Here is a 20,804-nt window from a genome sequence, read left to right on the forward strand (position 1 = left end):
AAAATTCTACACATCACTTGGGAAGTCAGGTGAACTACTGTCAGTGTACTAGGAGAAGCAAAGATCACCAGTGTCGAAGCACTGATTCTTCAACATCAACTTCGTTGGACTGGTCATGTAGTGTGGATGCCTGATGATCAAAATAAAAAAATTCCTTCCAGTAGCACCTTAAAGACCAACTAAGTTAGTTCTTGGTATGAGCTTTCGTGTGCATGCACACTTCTTCAGATACACTGAAACAGAAGTTGCCAGATCCTTCTATATAGAGAGAAGGTGGGGAGGGGTATTACTCAGAAGGGTGGTGGGAATGGGAGATTGGCAGATAGCTGAGATGAGCCTGTTGACGACTCTTAACGACTGCAATAGGTCTTGCAGGAAAAGGCAAGGGGTGAGAAGGTGAAAAATGGCTAAGTCATGTATAATGAGATAAGATGATCGTCTTCCAAAGCAACTACGCTATTCCAAACCTAAAAATGGAAAGCGTAATGCTGGTGGTCAACAAAAGAGGTTTAAAGACTCTCTCAAGGCAAATCTAAAAATTGTAGTATAAACACTGACAACTAGGAAACACTGGCCTGTGAGCACTCCAGTTGGAGAACAGCCTTTACCAAAGGTGTCATGGGCTTTGAAGACGCTCGAACTCAGGACGAAAGGGAAAAATGAGCTAAGAGGAAGGCATGCTTGGAAAATCCCCACCGTGATCAACTCCCATCTGGAAACCTATGTCCCCACTGTGGAAGGATGTGTGGATCCAGAATTGGCCTTCACAGTCACTTACGGACTCATTGTAAAAACCGTGCTTATGGAAGACAATCTTACTCGGCTACGAGTGATCGCCAAAGAAGACGTCTGAGCTAGATGAAGCAGCAGCCTGACTCAGGGCAACGCAGTTCCGTACACTCAAATGCCAAATCCAGGAGCACCAACCAGACTCCAATGTGTGCATGTCTTTGCCACTCTGCTCATGGTAACTGGCTGCCCTTGCCCTCATCCGCCATACCTTCAGGAGGGCCCATAACTCGGTGGAAGGGGCACATCCTTGGCATGCTAAAATTCTCAGGGTCAATCCTGGCATTCCCAGCTGGAAGGGTCAAGTAGCAGATCGTGGGAAAGACTTCCTAGAATCAGAACCATAGAGTTGGAGAGTCTAGAGGGACAAATGCAACACAATTTCCTAAGTTATCAAAGACTATTCCAGGAAGCCCTAACCATGACCAAGGTGGCAACTCACATGAGTGTGGCACCTTGAGACCCTTTCCCCCCAGCCCAGTTTACCATGAGTCCCATGGAAACGTCCTGGCAGGAGGGGAAGGAGGGGTGGGAAAAGATTGGGGAACTGGAGGAGCCTAACCCAGGGGAGGAGACCTGGAGGAGTGGGAGGGGATCAGGACTTGGGGGAGGTCTCCTCTCTCATCGCACCAGAACTCCTGGAAGCTGAATGATGGAAGATTCAGGACAGGTAAAAGAAAGCAGCCTGTTCCCAAAATGCCTAGTGAAACTTTGGAACTCACTGGACCAGGAGGCAATGATGCCCACTGCCGTAGACTGGCTGGACGCAGAGGAATGGTGGGAGGAACCAGCTGGGGAACCACCACCACCCCAAGGGGAGAAGACTCAGAGCCCGGGGAGTGGTGGTGGGACAACGGTGAGAGGTCAGAGAGAGGAGAGGGAGAAGAAGAGGTGTCGGAAGATGAAGGGGTAACAAGGCTTCTATGCAATCCTACTTGGAGTAGGGGCTTGAACCTGCAACTTTCTGCATGCAACACTGAAGGCCCAAGAACCAATGGGATTTCTCCTTTGACAGAAAGATCCTTCCTGTGGACTTGCTGGGTTCTGCATTACCGTATTTTTTGCACCATAACACTCATTTTTTTCCTCCTAGAAAGTAAGGGGAAATGTCTGTGCGTGTTATGGAGGGAATGCCTGCGGGTGGCGGGGGGGATCTGCTGCAGTCGTGAGCAGAGGATCCATGGTTCCCCTTCCTTCCCTCCTCCATGGTTACAAAGCATGGATCCTCAGGATTTTTGCATTGGGCTACTCCAAACTCACTGTCAGATCACATGTCTGTGGCCACAGCATGAACCACAAAAATCATATATCCACTATTTCGTTTAGAATATTTTTTTTCTTGTTTTCCTCCTCTAAAAACTATGTGCGTGTTATGGTCTGGTGCGTGTTATAGAGCGAAAAATACGGTAATTCTCCAGCCCCTGGGAGCTGAGAAAAAGCAGCTCTCTCCTTTAACTCTGGAGCATGGCACCAAGTTAGGGACAACGCAGCTCCTGCACGAAGGGTGAGATCCAGTCAATTAATTGTGCTCGGGGTGTGTGGGGAGAGTGAAAGCAGGGGGGGAAGTCTGTCTTTATTGCCCTTTCATGCCTCCAGTATAGATTTTCTCTGCTCGTCTCAAAGGGAGAATAAAACCCGGCTTGGCCTTTTTACTTTTAAAAAGCCTCCCCTTCGCCCCAGTCCGTCTGATTTTCTGCAAACTGCTGTGTTTTGCTGTGCAGAGATGTGCGGTTGTTGTTTTTTTTTTTAAAAAAAAGAAGGGCACAGGTGTCATAAAGGCTCTGGGAACGGCTTCTGCTCTGAGCAAGAGCTGTCAGAACCCAAGCCTTGGAGAGCAACACCTGAAATGGATGCAGTCAAGGTCACAGACGCCGGCCTATTTGGCAAAGTGGCGCAAACCGATGAGGCCTCTGCGCCCGACAAAAGCAATGTCTCCCGGCAGAAAACAACCCAGCCCGCCCGAATGAAAGCCGTTTCATGATGGTGGTGGCTGCTAACGTGGGTCGGCCCAGGCTGAGTAGACTACAACTCCCAGCAGGCCATGTGCCATCTTGATTTGAGCAGCTTCAGCAGCCGCCGAAATCAAGATGGCACATGGCCTGCTGGGACTTGCAGTCTCCGAGAGTCGGGGCCTACCCACATCGAGACGGGTCCGCTTCCGTGCAAACAAAATGGCTGACTGGCAGGGTGCGATCGGGGCCTTAAACTTAGCCGGTCGGCTTGTTTCGACATCGACAAAAGCAATTAAAAAAAGAGATTCGCCGGTATTGTTTCAGCTGGCATTGATTTTCACCAGGAGATATCTGGAGAACGGTTTGTCTCTTTCATTTAAGGATGCCAAAGGAGTCGTACCGCCTAACATCTGAAAGCTGAAAAACAGACACACTCGCTTGGCTTGAGCCTTTTTTCAACTGTGTTCTGGGGACCTTGGGATTCCTTGAAATCTGCTCCTCCAGAGCAAGGTCAACAACAGCAGACTCGCTTCCATCGCAGGTAGCCAGTCCACAGCTATTGATCCACCGCTGAAATGGAGGAGGTGCATGCCAGGGTGCACTCTTGAGGCCAGACAGCACGTGACATTAATTGCATGGAAGCAATTAGCATAGACATTAAAAGAAAAATAGCCACCAGAGAGACTTGTTAGGACGGAGGGGTGGGGTTGATTCTTTGCCCCTGGGATATGGCTCTATTAAAACATCCACTGCGCCACCCACACAATAGCTCCCTCCAGACCCATGTCACGTTTGAATCTTCTGCAAGCCACCTTGGAGATCACTGGATCGAAAGACGGAGTATAGATCTCCCAAGCAAATAAATGCAGCTTAAAAAGCATGAAGTGGGAGGCATGAAAGGGAGACGTCTCCTCAGCAGAGATGTCGACGTGGTTTTGAGTCGATTTATTATATTTCTTTGCCGCTTTCCCTTCAAATGAATCGCAAAGCGGCTTTCAAACAACAGAGCCATCACAAATATAGAAGTGTACACAGGATGATGAACAAACCATCAGTAAAGCAATCACAAACATCGGAAGGGGTTTGCCAAAGGTATAGAGTCTGAAAATCACTGCATTAGGAGAACAAGGAATTTCACCATTAGACGTGGATCTCAATTAGCAAAATGCAGAATTCAGGTTGAGTATCATGGTTCCTGCCTTGCTGAATCCTGCTGAATCTGGCAGTTGTAACAAAGTCAGCTTAAAAAAAAGAAAAATCTGTTGAAAACAACCACAGCAGGCTAGGAAATTTTCATCGTTGTCATGTTGAGAGGCATTGGATATTCTCACAAAAATCTGCATTATTGTTTATTATTATTATTTAGCAGCGTTTTCACAGTCTTATTCCTATCCATCTACATGTCCCCAGTGTTTTCTTTAGCCAGTCCTTGCCATCTCAAGTCCTACAATACAGGGTGCAAACGAGAACAAAAGATACGCATAGCTGAGAACAGTAAAACGGCAGTGCAACTTCTATACTGCAAAACCCATCATGCACCGCGACAGCCAGCTAGAAAGCATAACAAGGACGACTGCGCTTAGTAAGGCTACAAACCCTATGATGCACCGACCTGCAAGTGAAAGAACATGCAGAGAAACATCTAGGGCCTTGAGTTAACGCAAATAGCTGAAAACAAGGTAAAACCAGACACCCTGCGGGAACCAGCCGAACGGAAATCTGCACAAGTCATCAACTTATAAAACATGGGAGAAACAGGCACACAGACATAACCAGCAGGAATTAAAATTGGGCGAGAGATTTTCTACAGCCATCAACTGCCTTTCTACCTCCACCACCACCTGCTCTCCCCAGCAAGAGTTTAAGCCAGCTATGTAATCAACGAAGACCACCAAGTGAAGACCCTTAGGCAGGTACCTTGGCATTGTTGCAACTGCCTCTGCTACACATGGATGGACCTTCTGTAAAACTCAGGCTGAAGACATCAATGTGACCTCAATAGGATAGGGGGAAGTAGGATGTAAGAAAACAAAGGAATGCTTAAAAATGCAAAATGGCAACTCTAGAATGGGAGCTCTTGAGGTCTGGCAAGACGTGGATATAATCAGATAGGATCTAAGTGCTTGCTATCTCGAGATAAGACACTCATGTCTGCAAGGAACCTTAGTAGGGCATTAATAAAGGTCCAGCGCCGAGGGCCTTCTGGTGGTTCCCTCGCTGCGAGAAGCCAAGTTACAGGGAACCAGGCAGAGGGCCTTCTCGGTAGTGGCACCCGCCCTGTGGAACGCCCTCCCACCAGATGTCAAAGAGAAGAACAACTACCAGACTTTTAGAAGACATCTGAAGGCAGCCCTGTTCAGGGAAGCTTTTAATGTTTAATAGACTATTGTATTTTAATATTCTGTTGGAAGCCGCCTGGAGTGGCTGGGGAAACTCAGCCAGATGGGCGGGGTATAAATAATAAATTATTATTATTATTATAAATATTATTATTATTATTATTAAAGGAGGCCAGACATCTGCAGGCATGCTTCCCACCAAGCGCGGAAAGGAATAGTCAACATGGTACCCTTGGAATGTTGCTGGATTCCACCTCCTAACATGGTCAAGGGATCAGGAGTGATGGGAGGGGAGGAGGGATCAGGAGTAATTGGGAGATGGAGGAGGACACCAGGCTGTGGAAGGCTGATCTACTGGGGCAAAGACAGCCCCGCCCCGCCAATCTCATTCTGGCCTTCAGCCACCTTCCTGGTTTCTGAATTTCACCCAGTCTAGGGGGTAGACCTGACTGCCAGCTTCCCCTTATTTCCTTGTTCTGGCATTGCCCCTTGCAGAACTCAGCAGCGAGCAGGAAGGGGGCCAAGCTAGTATCAGTGGGCTCCAGAGCTCTGGATGGCATGGGCTCCACCAGTCAGAGTTGGAAGGGAACAACCCACTGCAGTGCAGGAATCTTTTGCCCAACGTGGGGCTTGAACCCACAGCCCTGAGATTAAGAGTCGTCACCACTAAGGCTGGTTCGTGTCTCCAGGAGCATGGAGGATCCAAAACACTTTTACATCACCTAGTAGGATTTTTATTTCCTAGGTTACTTTGGGCTTAAGTTGCTAAGCATTCACCATCCACGCCAGCTCGGGTAAGATGAATGTGTCGATTTATATTGGCGCATCATTTCTGTCTCTTACTCTATACAGTGGTACCTTGGGTTACATACGCTTCAGGTTACAGACTCCGCTAGCCCAGAAATAGTACCTCGGGTTAAGAACTTTGCTTCAGGATGAGAACAGAAATCGTGTGGTGGCAGCAGGAGGCCCCATTAGCTAAAGTGGTGATTCAGGTTAAGAACAGTTTCAGGTTAAGAACGGACCTCCAGAATGAATTAAGTTCTTAACCCAAGGTACCAGTGTACCTTGCTTTTCGAACACCTTAGTTCTCAAACGTTTTGGCTCCCAAATTCCGCAAACCCGGAAGTGACTGTTCCGGTTTGCGAACATTCTTTGGAACCCGAATGTCTGACAGGGCTTCCGATTGGATGCAGGAGATTCTTGCAGCCAATCAGAAGCCTCACATTGGCTTCTGGACCTTTTGGAAGTCGAACAGACTTCCGGAACGGATTCCGTTTGACTTCCAAGGTACGACTGTGTATTGTTTGTTTGATTTGCATATGGCCTGATGAAATACCCTGCTGCTACACTTTTGGGTGATTAGTTTTTATTTTATTTTATTTTCAAGCAACCGTATACTGAACCAGATCTTTCTTCTGCCAAGCCCAGAATTCCCTGCTCTTAATTGGCAATGGCTTTCAGAGACTTGCGAGCCGCCTTTCCTAGCCCTGGACCATTTTAATTACAGGTGCTCAGGGCTGAATCTGGGATCCTCTGTATGGGAAGCATGTATGATGACAACCGAGCGATGGTCCGTCGTCTTATTGCTTTTCAATGGCAGCATCAGCGATATTATTGTGCGTTGCCTAGACAGTGGTAAAAGCCTGCCCGCTCTCCGCCTCGCCACCTTTTGCGACGCAGCCTGGCACTTCTAGGTCTCTTCCGGAGCAAGATCAGGCTGCTCTGCCGTGCCCTGCTGAGAGAACCCGATGCCTTGCTGCTTACATGCTGGGTGCGCAGCGCCTGCAGAGAGAGGGAGAATGTCTGCTGAGCTCCTGTCTCTTCACTGGTGCAGCTTGCGCACATAGGTCAGACAGCCTGTGCAAGGGAGGACGAGGGCAGCGAGCGGCAAACAGAAGGGACCTGGAATGAACAACGCCATCGGAGGCCATGCGGCCTGCATGGCTGCAGACATCTTGCTTTACGTATTTCTTTCAAAAGGAGGAATATACTGCATGCTCTAGTTATCTCCCGCTTGGACTATTGCAATGCGCTCTACGTGGGGCTACCTTTGAAGGTGACCTGGAAACTACAACTAATCCAGAATGTGGCAGCTAGACCGGTGACTGGGAGCAGCCGCCGAGACCATATAACAACCGGTCTTGAAAGACCTACACTGGCTCCCAGTATGTTTCGAAGCACAATTCAAAGTGTTGGTGCTGACCTTGAAAGCCCTAAACAGCCTCGGTCCAGTATACCTGAAGGAGAGTCTCCATCCCTATCGTTCTGCCCGGACGCTGAGGTCCAGCTCTGAGGGCCTTCTGGTGGTTCCCTCACTGCAAGAAGCAAAGCTACAGGGAACCAGGCAGAGGGCCTTCTCGGTAGTGGCACCCGCCCTGTGGAACGCCCTCCCACCAGATGTCAAACAGAACAACAACTACCAGACTTTTAGAAGATATCTGAAGGCAGCCAGTTTAGGGAAGCTTTTAATGTTTAATAGACTATTGTATTTTAATATTCTGTTGGAAGCCGCCCAGAGTGGCTGGGGAAACCCAGCCGGATGGGCGGGGTATAAATAACAAACTATCATCATAATCATCATCATTGCAAATGAAAACAAAAACAAAGCCTCAAAGAGGTTTACTGGAAAAAATTAAGCAGTAAGGTTACCGGGGAAAACAGTTCATAGAATCGTAGAGTTGGAAGGGAACCCCAAAGGTCATCTATTCCAACCCCCCTGCAATGCAGGAATCTCAACTCAAGCATCCATGACAGACGGCCACCCAACCTCTGCTTGGAAACCTCCAAGGAAGGAGAGTCCACAAGCTCCCGAGGGAGGCCATTCCACTGACGAACAGCTCTTACTGTCAGAAAGTTTTAAAGCAACTTTTGAAAAGCATTCAGAATCAGTGATAAGCTAAACACAGATCCGAGCACAGGTCAGTGTTCTAGATATCTGGGTAAAGGTAAAGGTACCCCCTGACCATTAGGTCCAGTCATGGGCAACTCTGGGGTTGCAGCGCTCATCTCGCTCTATAGGCCGAGGGAGCCGACATTTGTCCGCAGACAGCTTCCGGGTCACGTGGCCAGCATGACTAAGCCGCTTCTGGAGAACCAGAGCAGCCCACGGAAATGCCATTTACCTTCTTGCCAGAGCAGTACCTATCTATCTACTTGCACTTTGACGTGCTTTTGAACTGCTAGGTTGGCAGGAGCAGGGACCGAGCAACGGGAGCTCACCCCGTCACGGGGATTCGAACCGCCGACCTTCTGATCAGCAAACCCTAGTCTCTGTGGTTTACACCACAGCGCCACCCATGTCTGGGTAGGTTTGTCTAAAGAAAAATGTTTTCAGCATGCAGTGAAGGCGCTTGCCTGATATCAAGAGCCAGGGAGTTCCACAGTGTAGACGGACCATTAGGGGGCTGGAACAAAGAACCTGCCTTATACCAGGTTAAACTATTTGTTCATCTCGCCCTGTAAGGTAAAGGTAAAGGACCCCTGGACAGTTAAATCCAGTCAAAGGCAACTATGGGGTTGCGGCGCTCATTTCGCTTTTAGGCCGAGGGAGCCGGCGTTTGTCCACAGACAGCTTTCTGGGCCATGTGGCCAGCAGGACTAAACCACTTCTGGCATAATGGGACACTGTGACGAAAACCAGAGCGCACGGAAATGCCATTTACCTTCCCACCACAGTGGTACCTATTTATCTATTTGCTTTTGAACTGCTAGGTTGGCAGGAGCAGGGACAGAGCAATGGGAACTCACCACCGTCATGGGTATTCGAACCGCGACCTTCTGAATGGCAAGCCCAAGAGGCATGGTGGTTTAGACCACAGAACCACTGACGTTTAGCGCTGTACCACATACCCTGACTGGCAGCAGCTTCCCAGCGTCTCAGGCAGAGTAGGGTCTTCCCCGCCCCCTGCTGTTTGACCCTTTGCGAAACATAGGCTCAGCACTGACCTACAGCTCCTCCTTAAGGAAGGCGACTAGGCGAAAACATGCTTTGGGGAAGTTGATTAAGTGGGCGTTGCTAGGGGTACGTCCATGGGCCCCAGAATTTGTGTGTGTGCCCCAAATGTTTCTTGGTGCGCAATGAATTCAGAGGAAACCGAATAGAGAGGATGATCTCAGTTTCTGGGTAGGATATTAAGTTGGGGAAATAAATTAATTTAAGAGGACTTTATCTAGAGATGATTTGGGCTTAATGAATGGGACTAATTGAAAAGGAATTGAATTGATTTGGAGCAGGATCTGTTGGGAAATTAATTGGGGACAAATGAATTGAGTAGGAACTGATTTGGGATGATTTGGGGGTGGGGGGCAGATTAATTGTGCTTATCTGGGGCGATACGGATAGGAAATTAGCAGGCTCGCCTTGTGCCGCCATTCAAATTCTAAACCTGCGTCTGTGCATAGAAAATGGCAGTGGCAGATGGGATGCAAATTTTTGTCCCCTTGGCCCATGCCCGGCATCTTTCGATGCCCCTGGTGATTTGGAACGGAGAAATGGCAGATGGGGAAGGGTTAAGCACAGGCACTCCTACACAACTGCTTCTCGCTTCAAATTCCACCTCCCCACGTGGCTTAAAACACCGGAGTCCAGCTGCTCACGTTTGTTGCGACACATAGTTATCCCCTGGCTCAGCAATTCCAAGTTCAGGACTGCATTCCCAACATTTCCCAAGAGAAAACAGGGATACCCTTGTGGCGTCACTGCTCTCATGCCCAGGGCCTCTCTGCTGCGCTTTCCCAAAGGCTCTCCTCCAACCACGGCAGGCTGTATTCATGGACTCTGATCTGCAGTAACACTGTCCTGCGCTGATTTTCAAAGCAGCTCCTCTTTCTTCGGGTTAAAAGGTACACCAAAAAGTGAACGCTCTTGTCCCGTACTTCGTTAACAGCAGATTGAAACTGACCTACCCGGCTGAGGGGTGAGAAATGACAGGCTGCGTACAGCACATTGCTCCTTGGGGCTCGCGTGCATGAATTTATGCGCACGTCCACTAGAGGGGAGCTGAAGCCTCTCCACACTCGCGGGTGCTGCTGCCGGCACAGGGATGGCAAACCTGGAGCGCCCCAGACTCCAGCTCCCATCTGCCCCAGCCAGCAATGACAATGGCCAGGTATAGGACTTAGAATCATAGAACTGCGGAGTTGGAAGAGATTATGAGGGTCATCAAATCCAACCCCCTGCAATGCGGGAATATGCCGCTATCCCATTCAGGGATCGAACCTGCAACCCTGGCGTTATCAACACCACGCTCTGACCAACTGAGCTATCCAGGGAGCTTTCGCCTAGCAAAAACTTTGAGAACCTAAAGAAGAAAAGTCACTTTATCCAGGGACCGCCTGCATTTATATTGGACTATTCCCACCTCTTTTTCTTAATGGTGCCTGCTCTCGCGCAGGCTGCGCAGAAAAAGCATTTTGCTTCTTGAAATTCGTTCCGATTGTGCAGATAAAATATAACTGATCGAACTCTACAGTAGGGTTACCAGACGTTCCCGGGAACAGTCTCCGGATTTGCAAATCTGTCCCCGGACAAATTCCATCCCCGGAATGTCCCCAGATTTGCAAATCTGTCCCCGGGAAATATGGCAGTGGCAGCCTCAGCAGCCCGGAGCCAGCCTAGTAGTGCAGTTGGCTCTAACTTATTTAAAGCCATCTTGCTAGACCAGGGGTAGGAAACTTGTTGTCCTGTGCAAGTGGTTAGGCTGCAATTCCCACCGTCCCTGAACATTGGCCAGGCCGGCTGGGGTGCAGTGTTCGAAATTAGCCAGGTGCATTTTTCACCTGGATTTTGACCACTTGTGACCAGGTGAAGATTCCTGGATGACTCCTGACACCTCCACCATCTGGACATGCATGCCTGGGGGTCCTTGGGTCTGGACTTTTCACGCGCTAACCCCACATCCTGTAGAATATGGTTACCAGATTTTTTTCAATGAATCTGGGGATTTTTAAATTATTATTTTTTTGAAGCTGAGTAGCAAGAGGGAGTCAGCAGTGGGGATGGTGAGGCAAAAGACCCTGGGCCCCAGCACACATGCATATTGTATAAAGGTACAAAGCCCTTTTTTGCACCCTGTGAAACATAAATGTGCAGTTTTTAAAAAACTGGGCAACAGCGCGTTGCCCGCCCGTGACTAGGCGCAGTTTCTCTGCCAAGCAAGGTGCAAAGCCCTTCTTTCGCACCCTGTGAAACATAAATGTGCAGTTTTTTAAAAACTGGGCAATGGCCACCCGCCCGTAACTCCTGAGCCTTCCCCGATTGGTCAAAACAAAGGGGGCAAAGGGCAGGAGATCTGTACCGCTGAATGTCCCCGGTTCCCCTTTGGCAGTGGTGGCGGCAGCGGCAGTCAGCAGCCCGGAGCCAGCCTAGTAGTGCAGTTGGCTCTGACTGGCTTCAGGAACTGCTCGCTGCTGTGGCACCCGCCATTTTTCCTCGCCGGAAGTCCCCATATGATGTGCCTTGTGCGCAACAGAACATATGAGGACTTCCGGCAAGGAAAAATAGCGGGCAACATGGCAGCGAGCATCTCCTGAAGCCAGCCAGAGCCAACTGCGCTTCCAGGCTGGTTCTGGGCTGCTGACTGCCGCTGCCACCACCACTGCCGAAGGGGAACCGGGGACATTCAGCGGTACAGATCTCCTGCCCTCTGCCCCCTTTGTTTTGACCAATCGGGGGAGGCTCAGGAGTTACGGGCGGGTGGCCATTGCCCAGTTTTTAAAAAACCTGCACATTTATGTTTCACAGGGTGCAAAAGAAGGGCTTTGCACCTTGCTTGGCAGAGAAACTGCGCCTAGTCACGGGCGGGCAACGCGCTGTTGCCCAGTTTTTTAAAAACTGCACATTTATGTTTCACAGGGTGCAAAAAAGGGCTTTGTACCTTTATACAATATGCATGTGTGCTGGGGCCCAGGGTCTTTTGCCTCACCATCCCCACTGCTGACTCCCTCTTGCTACTCAGCTTCAAAAAAATAATAATTTAAAAATCCCCAGATTCATTGAAAAAAATCTGGTAACCATATTCTACAGGATGTGGGGTTAGCGCGTGAAAAGTCCAGATCCAAGGACCCCCAGGCATGCATGTCCAGATGGTGGAGGTGTCAGGAGTCATCCAGGAATCTTCACCTGGTCACAAGTGGTCAAAATCCAGGTGAAAAATGCACCTGGCTAATTTCGAACACTGCACCCCAGCCGGCCTGGCCAATGTTCAGGAACGGTGGGAATTGCAGCCTAACCACTTGCACAGGACAACAAGTTTCCTACCCCTGGTCTAGCAAGATGGCTTTAAATAAGTTACATGGAGAAGTCTATGTGGTGCCTATTTGTCATGCCTAATTAAGGAACCTCCAGGTCCAGAAGCAGTATACCTGAGAGTAACAGATACAGGGGAACAGGCTCACTTGTAGGGCTCACCTGCAAGTTCCCAGAAGCATCGGGCTGGCTGGCAGAGGAAAGCAGGTTCGAGTGGACCTTGACCCAAAGCAGCCCTGACTCGAGGCCAGAGGGTGTGGACCGTGTTTACCTGTGTTCACTGAATGGGAGACGTATTTCCTACGCAGGAAGCATGGCCAGGTCAAATGCAACTTTTAAAACCAGCACGTAGATTTGTCGCAATGCCCTTATGCGCAGGAATTGCATACACACAGCCAATATCTTTGCAGTTCATGCACACCCACACTGAAGGGTACGCATGTGCAGTCATGACACATGGGCTTTTCACGAAGGGAAGATGCACAGCGGCCCATAGGGCTGAAGCAACTACACTTTGCACATGCTCAGAAGCCACAGGGTGGTTTATCACCAGAGCAACAAAAAGCAGCTGTATGCTAAGCTTTGTGAGTTGGGGCATCCCCTCTTCAAAAATCTCTTCTTCCAGTTATATTTTGTTAAATTTTCAAAGTTTCACATATACACTCCAATGCATAATATTTTTTCTTTTGTTTTGCCAACTTCCCACCCCGTTTTCCAGTGTTTTTATTTCTCTCCTTTGTTGCACCTATCTTCTATCTCTTATACCATGACCAAAATACAATAATCTCTCATTCCTTCTGTTGCTCCGAGTTCAAATCCTGCTCACGAGCTCATCGTCCCATCCCCTCTTCAAAAATCTTGCCTCGACTGAGAACTCAGGGAAGCCTTAGGCAACATTCCCACCCTCATCTGCCATGTGAGGATAATCTGGTCTACCTTACAGGACTGTTGTGAGTGCTTACTAAGATAATGGGAAGCTATTTTGAGCTTCTTCCCTAAACACTATATGCATGTTAAATTTTATTTTTAAAAATTATGGCATTAACCTTTTTTTTTTTTTTTTTGCTGCTAAACCACCCAGAGAGCTTTTGTTAGCTGGTGGTACAGAAATACCGAAAAATAAAATACATAAGATGCGCTATCTTTATCATCGCCATTTCCTCGCTTGCCGCGACGATGATGGATGTTTATAAATCGCTGAGGCTCACCACAATGCCATAGCACTAGGCAGCAACGTTAAAAACAGTCCCTGAAATTAAAATTAAAAAGAAAACAAAACCAAACGCTGCCTGCGAGCAAACTCATCCTTCTGGGAAAGGGGAATAAATAAATAAACAAAAGCTTTCAGCATCAGAAGAAACCGTCTGCAAAAACGAAGCAGCCTGCCTAGCGGGGAGCTGTGCTCCCCAGACCACAACACCGCTGACGCCATCCGCCCCCATTCTGGGGCCCAGCAACGGATTCGGAAAACACCTTCCGGGGCCCAGGCCAAGCTGTGGGGCGCCCTTCCGATTTCTCCGCCTGCACCGTTGCAAGGAAGCCTGCAAAGCCTCTTTCAAAACAAGGCTCTCCAGCTGCAGGCCTAAACCCGCAAGCCCGAAATCACATCTCGCCTGTCATTCCGAGAGGCCCCTCTTCCTCCTTAGGCCCCCTGAGCGGGTTTGGGGGGGGGGGTTGCAACTGGGAAAGCAAGCTTCCTTTCCAGCCCCCTCTTGCTCACAAAGCCCTGCCAGATAAACTGAATACCCTTCCCAGCCGACCCCCATCGCTCCCTGGACTGTGGTGGTGAGCTGATCAGCCAAGGGCAAGGGAGACAAGGCCTCTGGGGGCACCCACCTGCCCCCTCTGCAAGGTTGGCATTTTGACTTGGACCCCAGCCGGTGCCAAGGGTGCGAGCCACGTCCCCCATGGCACCGGCTGGCTCCTGGGTGCCAGGACTCGTCTGCCCCAAAGCCCTTGGCACCCTGCACAAACACACAAAGCCAAGAAACAAGCTGCTGTCTGGACTCCCCCTTTCCTTTCTTCCTCTCCCTCGCCACTTGGAGCTTTTCTCCCTTCTGCAAAAAACAGCTTTTTCTCTTCCTGGAGGCAAAGCAAAACAAAGCCGCACACTCACCAAGCCTCCCTCGGCTGCTGCTAGGCCCAGCCCCAGATGATATTTTCGCTTGTCTGCATTCCTTTTCTGCCCTCTCTCCAGCGGCTGGTCTCTGGGGAAGGGCCCTCTCTCAGCTTGGGACCCCCAGAGGACAGGCCTGGCAAGCAAAAGGTCCCGGGTTCAAGCCCTGGCGAAAGGGCATGGCAATGGGGAAGCCCCTGCCAGCCAGGGTCAACAGAGCTAAGGGAGTCAGTGTGGGACAGATTCCTGCAGTGGCGTAGCGTGGGTTGTCAGCACCCGGGGCAAGGCAAGTAATTTGCGCCCCCTAACCCATGGATTTGCACCCCCTAACCCTAACCCCCAGATGTTGCGCCCGGTGCGGCCGGCCGCCCCCCTGCACCCCCACGCTACGCCACTGGATTCCTGGGCTCTTAGGTGCACGACTTGAGGAGGGTGTCCCGGACTCTGAGAGTCCTACTCCAGCGTAATCCAAACAGGGCACGTACCACCAAGAATAATCCCACCATATGTTACAACACCACCACCCCCGAGACCACCTAGGTTGCAGCCCACCACCGTAGTGCAAAAGAGGTGTGATTATTTGATTTCCGTCCTTACCCACGCGATTTGGCCCTACCCTGGATCCTGAGCGGATCTTTCACTTGGGTATTTTGCGGGTTGGGGGAATGCGAGAGATCAAGCCAAGGCCACCCATCCTCCCCGCATCCCTCTCTCCATCCCGCTCCGTGTACGCGTTCCCACGACCGGCTCGTTCCCTTCCGCGTCCATCGTTCCAGCGCCGCCGCCGCCCCCCAACCTCCCCGATCCCCGCGCTCCGTAACGCGCAAACGCCGCTACCCGCGCAAGCAAGAATGCGAAAAATGCGCGCACGCGTGGATGGCTCTGCGGGTCGATGCGCGCGGATCTGCACCTCCTGGCCCTGGAAGGCTGGTTTCCCCCCTCCCTCGCACCGTGCGATCCTCCCAACGCGCGCAGCAAACGGGTCCAGGAGGACCAGACGTGGCTCTTACCTCGCGTCGCCTTCCCCGCCGCCCTCAGTGCGCGCAGGGAGCCGCCTGCTGCTGCTGTTGCCGCCGCCGCTGCCGATCGCCGGGGAAATCCGTGCCGGAGCCAGCCATCCTCCGAGGCGGATCCCGTCCGCTGCGCGCTGCCCGCGATCCGGAGGCTCGGGAGCGCAAGAGAAATCGGGGAGCAACGGGGAAGGCTGCAAGGTTGGGGATGGGGCGCGAGGGGGTTTTGCGTGGGTGCGGGGGGGGGGTCGTGTGAACGGGGAAGGCGAGCCCGGTGCAGCCCCGTCAGCTCGCCAGCTTAAGCGCAGCGGCGGCGCCCCCGGGCCGGGCCCTGATCCTCGGCGGCTTTGCCTGCTGCTGCTGCTGCTTCTTCTTCAGCAGAGCCCGTCCTTGCCATAGCGCGGCGGGGAAGTGAAATCCCACACTGCACAGGAAGAGACCGAGGGAGAAAGAGGGAGGGAGGGAGCTGGCGGGGGGGGGGGGGAGAGAAGAAAGTTCAGAGGCAGAACTGGATGCTGTCGGAAACGCACGCTCCGATTTCCCCCCGGGGTGGGGGGGGGGCTGGTGGGGGTGGCGGGGAGAGCCAGGTGGCCTTGCCAAGGGCAACAGTGCCACCTGCTGGGGGGCTCGCGGCGCTTCTGTGCTCCCCGCCCCCTAAGTGTGGGGGCAGGGAAAGGCTGCTCAGACTCCCCTCTGAGGAAAGCTTGCGGCGTTTTCTAGTTCAGGGCAGGTTTCCAAGCCTGATGAAGAGCGGTTGAAGGAGCCAGGTATGTTTAGTTAGCTTGGAAAAGAGGAGATATGAGAGCCACATGGGCGCAGCCAGGATTTTTTTGGGGGGGGGCAGAACCTCAGTTAGTTAAATATTTTTATTTATCCCCTTTTTATTTCCCCCCTTTGGCTACACCTATGGAGAGCCGCCTTCAGATATCTCAAGGCCTGTCACGTGGAAGAGGGAGCAAGCTTGTTTTCTCCTGCTCCGGAGGGTAGGACTCGAACCCATAGCTTCCACTTACAAGAAAGGAGATTCTTAAAAAAAAAAAGCACCCGCTTTTAACCCAAACATGCATTTGGGGACACCCGAATCTTTCGCAGTATATTCTGCAGGAAGGTCATGCTTCTGCAGCGACCCACCTTGAATCAGGTTGGAGACCAATAGATTCCTCCCCTCTCCTTTTCCCTATAGGGGCCAATATCTCACCTCTTGTAAATCGCTTTGTATCTCCTTTGGCCAACTCTTTCCCCTCTTCTTAGAAGACAGCAAGGATTCTAACTTTTCCCAGTCCTCTTGGATTCGCTGGTGAAGCTGCTGAATCTCTCGGAGGTGAAAACAGTGACATATACTCTGAGACAGCGGAGAGCAAAAGTTAGAGCAGGGTGGATCTCCTGGTAGATCTCTGGCTAATTTGCAAGGGACCCCCAGGGATTGTTGACACCCAGTTGTTCCACAATAGTAACAACCTTTTGCTGAAGGACAGTGGAGCATCAGGGAACCAGGAATGGTTTTTATGGGAAAGGACTGAGAGTTCACTTCTCGTACTGAAAGCAGAACTTCCTGAACCACTGATTTGTGCATAAAAGGAGCTTACTGGGTTATACCAGTGGCCCATCGTCCAGAATCCTATTGCCACAGAAGCCAGCCTTTGGGAAGCTTGCAAGCAGGACGTGAGTCCAGGACCCTCTCCCCTCCTTTGGTTTCCAGCAGCTGGGAAACGGGTGGCGCTGTGGTCTAAACCACTGAGCCTCTTGGGCTTGCCGATCAGAAGATCGGCAGTTTGAATCCCTGTGACGGGATGAGTTCCCGTTGCTCTGTTCCAGCTCCTGCCAACCTAGCAGTTCAAAAGCAAGTAGATAAATAGGTACCACTGCGGCAGGAAGGTAAACAGCGCTTACGTTTACGTCATGGTGTCCTGTTGCGCCAGAAGCGGTTTAGTCATCCTGGCCACATGACCCGGAAAGCTGTCTGTGGACAAACGCTGGCTCCCTTGGCCTGAAAGCGAGACGAGCGCTGCAACCCCTTAGTCGCCTTTGACTGGACTTAACTGTCTAGGGCAGGCATGCCCAAACTCAGCCCTCCAGATGTTTTGGGACTACAACTCCCATGATCCCTAGCTAACAGGACCAGTGGTCAGGGATGATGGGAATTGTAGTCCCCAAAACATCTGGAGGGCCGAGTTTGGGGATGCCTGGTCTAGGGGCCCTTTACCTTTACCTGTTCAGAAGCACATAGACTCTGACTGTGGATCGTTGACTCCAGCTGTTGGACCCAGGGATTCTGGTGCAGAGAGACAACAATGATCTTGGAAGCTTGAAGTCTTCCCACCCACCCGGTTCGAAGAGATGCCAGGAAGCTGAGCTCTTAAGAATCCCAACTCTAGTGAAGCCATCTTCATAACATCATCCCTCTAAGGCCAAAATTGGGGTGCATTTGGGGTCAGGAGATCAGGACCATGTCAGGTAAGAAGAGCCCATACGAAGCAGGATTTATGGGACCGCCTCTCCTGGTATGCCCCGCAGAGGACCTTAAGGTCCATGGATAATAGTTTAGAGGTCCCAGGGCCTAAGGAAGTCAGACTATCCTCCACCAGGGCCAGGGCCTTCTCAGTGATGGCTCCGATCTGGTGGAACGCTCTGTCCCATGAGACCAGGGCCCTGCAGGATTTCACTTCCTTCCGCAGGGCCTGTAAGACAGAGCTATTCCGCCTGGCTTTGAATTTGAACTTAGCCTGATCTTTTATTCCCCTTCCTTCCATCCCCTCCCCTTTTTATGAAGATTACCCGCTCTGGGATCTCACAGCTAATTCTCCCCTGGTCTCCTCGCTGGCCCAAATAGGACTAATTTAGCCAGCTAGCCCTGGTGATCATCTAATATTTATTGGATGGATTTCCCCCCTAAACTGATTTTTGAATTCTGAATTTATTGTTATTCACGTTTTATACTGTATTTTATGCTGTTTTTTGTTGCATCGGTTAAGTGTTTTAAATTTGTTGTTAGTCACCCTGAGCCCGGTTTTCTGAACCAGGAAGGGTGGGGTACAAATAAAAATTATTATTATTATTACCTTATACTGAGTCACACTGTTGCTCCATCTCTGGCACTGACTGGCAGCAGCCCTCCAGGGTTTCAGGCTGGTGGCCTCCCCAACCCTACCTAGAGGCAGATGTCACAATTGACCTTGAAACTTTCCCCATGCTGAATGACCACATTTGCCCTGCTTGAGGTAAGATGGAGCACATGCTAAAGACCTGGGAAGTCCACGATTCCACAAAGCGTGAGCGATTAATTTCACTGCACGCAGGTGGTATAGTGAGAATAAAGGTTTATTATTAGAAGGACGCAGGTGGCTCTGTGGGTTAAACGACAGAGCCTAGGGCTTGCCGATCGGAAGGTCAGCGGTTCGAATCCCCGCGACAGGGTGAGCTCCCGTTGCTCGGTCCCTGCTCCTGCCCACCTAGCAGTTCGAAAGCACGTCAAAGTGCAAGTAGATAAATAGGTACCACTCCGGCGGGAAGGTAAACGGCATTTCCGTTCGCTGCTCTGGTTCGCCAGAAGCGGTTTAGTCATGCTGGCCACATGACCTGGAAGCTGTACGCCAGCTCCCTCGGCCAGTAAAGTGAGATGAGCGCTGCAACCCCAGAGTTGGCCACGAGTGGACCTAATGGTCAGGGGTCCCTTAACCTTTAATTATTATTATTATTATTACTACTCTGGAGATAAGGCTCCAATGCCGTTCCCACAAGGTCAGGATCAGGCCACCAGGATGGGCTCCTCACTCTGCCCACGCATTCTCCTTAGGCACTGCTAACATTTTCCTGCCATCTCTAGCTGTCAGCTTCATCAGTCGAGTCGAGACATCAGCAGGTACCTCCTTGCCATCAGCCACCATCTGCTTTCCTGTCTGGCTTCAAAAAAGGAAAGATGAATGAGAACCCCGAGCGAGCACAGCTGTTAGAAGCAAGTCAGATATGAGGCGCCTCCCGCTGAGACCCGCAGACGGATACTGCGTGCGTCTACTCAGAAGTAAAGCCGACTGTGTTCAAAGAAGCACCCTCGGGATTGCAGCCTTCGCGTTTTGCGGAGTTGAGAACATCAGGAGATGCTACTAGCCCAAAGATGGAAAGAACCAACAGCCCCAACAAGGGAAGAATGGCAAGCCCAACTTCTGGACTGTGCTGAAGTGGCAAAACTGACCGGGAGACTCAGGAATCAATAAGATAATGACTTTTAAAAAGAATGGGGGAAATTCATAACTTACTTAGGAGACCATTGTAAACAAATAAAAACGTTAGCTGGACTTTAAAACTAACTTGTAAATAAATGAAAGACAGAGCGTTCCACCAAGGCGGGGCCAGTACTGAAAAGGCCCTGGCCCTAGTTAAGACCAATCTAACCACCTTGCGACTTGGAACCTCCAAAATGTTGTCATTTGTGGACCTTAAGGTCCTCCGCGGGGCATACCAGGAGAGGCGGTCCTGTAGGTACGTGGGCCCTAGGCCGCATGGGGTTTTAAAGGTCAAAACCAGCGCCTCAAACCTGACCCTGTAGTCCACCGGGAGCCAGTGCAGTTGGTAAAGCACTGGATGAATGTGATCTCGCGGCATTCTCCACCCGCTGGAGTTTCTGGGTCAGGAGACCCTACAACCTCCCGAGGGAGACGGTTCCACTGTCAAACATCTCAGACTCTCCATTCTTGTATCCTGAAGCCATTGGTACCCCCCAGAGCAGGAGAAAACAAGCTTGTTCCCTGCGAGAGCCCTTGAGATAGTTGGACTATCCTATCTCCTCTCAGTCTCCTATTTTCCAGGCTAAACATACCCAGCTCCTTCAACCGTTCCACATCAGGCTTGGTTTCCAGACCCTTGATCATCTTGGTTGATGATCCCCTGCACACGTTCCCACTTATCAACATCCTTCTTAAATTGTAGTGCCCAGAATTGGATGCAATATTCCAGGTGTGGTCTGACCAATTGGGACAGTTGGAAGGTATGTTTCTGGCTTGCCCACAGGCCACACCTCCTTCCCAGGCTGGCTGGAGCGTAGCCTATCGTACAAAGGTTCACATCCCATCCATTGCTATGGTCACTTTTTGCCTCTGGCCCCAGACACCCCCTGGAAGGCAGGCCCAGAAAGCCGCACCTGCGGAGATGCACCCCCTGGCTGAGAAAGGTTCCTCACCCCTGTTTTAAATGGCTAGAGAAGGAGGACAGGCCTAGAAGAATTAAATATAATATAATTATGATGATGTGGTTGGATTGCCAGGATAAAAATAAAAGGCAGCTGACTGTTTTCACCTTGGATGTTTGTAAAAATGCCGTTCAAAATCTGTTTAAAGGGGTGGGTGGGGAACCGCA

The 20,804-nt window shown here is 50.7% G+C and overlaps 1 protein-coding gene across 1 annotated transcript in view; it reads right to left on the reverse strand.

The window, feature by feature from the left end:
* Nucleotides 1–15,622, reverse strand: part of RAI1 (retinoic acid induced 1) — a 223,109-nt gene extending 207,487 nt beyond the window's left edge. The window contains exon 1 of the mRNA XM_081169360.1: nt 15,456–15,622. The gene's annotated coding sequence lies outside the window, so the exon portion shown is untranslated. The remainder of the gene's footprint in view (nt 1–15,455) is intronic.
* Between the last annotated feature and the right edge of the window lie 5,182 nt (nt 15,623–20,804).

This window comes from Podarcis bocagei, assembly GCF_964188305.1.
Source record: "Podarcis bocagei genome assembly, chromosome: 14".
Lineage (NCBI taxonomy): Eukaryota > Metazoa > Chordata > Lepidosauria > Squamata > Lacertidae > Podarcis > Podarcis bocagei.